We start from the raw sequence: 1,969 nt of genomic DNA, 5'->3' as shown, positions 1-1,969 counted from the left end.
ATTTGTCTCGTTTCTTTTAAGCCAATCATCATACAGCTCTTCATACATAGCCTGCACACTTTCAAAGGTGAGTTAATCAGAATCAGTATTCTGGATTTCATGATTACCTGAGTCATTGTGAGATTTAGCATTGAGACACAAGGATTTTGAAGTGGTGTTGCGGCCCGGTGTTGCAACACCAGCGGCAACACCGTGCGGGTTGACTTGCAGCCAGCATTTTTCTTTCAAAACAGCAGTGTTCTGTGATAGTACGTCCATCGGGATTCTGTTAAATTTCTTGAAAAAAGAAAACAACAATAAACCAGAATCAATCACTTAGTGTATCAAGCGTTGGCTCTGATACCACTTGTAAGGAATTGTTGTTGTGCAGGAAATAAATTAAAATAATATTATAATGTGTGTATCAGAAGTTAGTGTTGTGTCCGGTGTTGTCAACACTGTACACAACACGGCAGCGGAAATTAAATATTTAACACACAAATATAACTTTAATAGATTAACACCAGATTTAAATTATGCACAAGTACGAATACTTGTGCGGTGCCTCATGGCAACAAATTCACTAGAAAAATTATGTAAATCGTTTACACCAAAAACAACAATACTAGTGAGAAAACAAAACCAAATTCCTTGACACTCCAAGGAATTAAAAATGCATCAAAACAAACCACATAAAAACTAGATGCATAAAATAAAAAAACGTCTCATCAAAATAGGCTCGGCTTTCGTATTTTTCTTTTGTGTATGCGTTCCTCTGTCGACCTCACGAAAGAGTCACACCAAAAGGCTCACACGAAAAGCTCCTACAAAAGTGATCGTCGATCACATAAAAAATGTAGAGCAAATAAATGTTGGAGTCTTGTAATTTATTCTCTGTGAAAAGCTTTCTCTTCCAACTCTCTCTCTCTCTACCCACTTCTTCTATCTCCAAAACACCTTTTCTCTCTCAAGCCTCTTTTCTCTCTAAAACCACCCCATCTCTGCCGTACACCACACTTGTATATATATGTGTGCTTTCACATATATTGACATAATCATCTTCCCAAAAAGTAGTCCTAGAAAATATGGAAACAAGATTTCATTAGATATAACACTCTTTTAAACAAAGATAAAATATCTTAGAGATAAAAATCATATGAAAACAAATCATATAATATCTAGATATAAATCAAGCAAGATCTTATCATCTAGAAATAAATCAAGCAAGATTTTATAATCTAGAAATAAATCAAACAATAATCTAGAAAGACAAAATCATAAATTGATATTATCAATTTAGCAAAATAATAAAGGAATAAAGTATTCCTTTCACTTTGTTTTCATATGCCGTGAAGTTTATGAGTTACTACCTTTTATACGCAGTTGCTCGATGCTCTGGAGCTGAGTAGACTTACCATGAGGACTGTGAAGCAAAATCTTTGGTGGGCCTTTGCTTACAATTTTGTATGTTTTTTTCTACATCACACCTTTGTAAACAAATAATGCCATTTATTTGTTTTTCGCTATTGAGAACCTATCGAGTATAGCATAATATGTTGGGGGAACAAGACAAGGAATAAATAAAACCAGTAGTGGAGGATTTGGCAGGTTAAACTCTTGATCTCGAGTTCTTGGATTTTTGAATGAAAATCTACAAAATATAAGCAGAGCTTAGTCTTTTCGCTCGGTCATTTGTGTGATAACAGTAGTTACCTTTTTTTTGTGACTGTGTCAGACGCTCTTAGTATTTGTCTCCTCCATGCTAACTGCTTAACCTCATTTTACTCTGTCCTTTACCAGATTGGAATTCCAGTAGCAGCTGGAACTTTGCTGCCCGTGACTGGAACCATGTTATCGCCTTCTATTGCTGGTGCTTCAGTTCTGTTGGCGTAATCACAAACTCATTACTTCTGAGACTAAGATTTACATCAAAAGAAGCAGAAATTTCTAAAACATTCTTGCACATCAAAGCTCCTTCAGACACTACTAG

The sequence above is a fragment of the Primulina eburnea genome, chromosome 14 (assembly GCF_022965805.1).
Source record: "Primulina eburnea isolate SZY01 chromosome 14, ASM2296580v1, whole genome shotgun sequence".
NCBI lineage: Eukaryota > Viridiplantae > Streptophyta > Magnoliopsida > Lamiales > Gesneriaceae > Primulina > Primulina eburnea.
The sequence above is the reverse complement of the archived record's forward strand: the minus strand, read 5'-3'. Positions refer to the sequence as shown.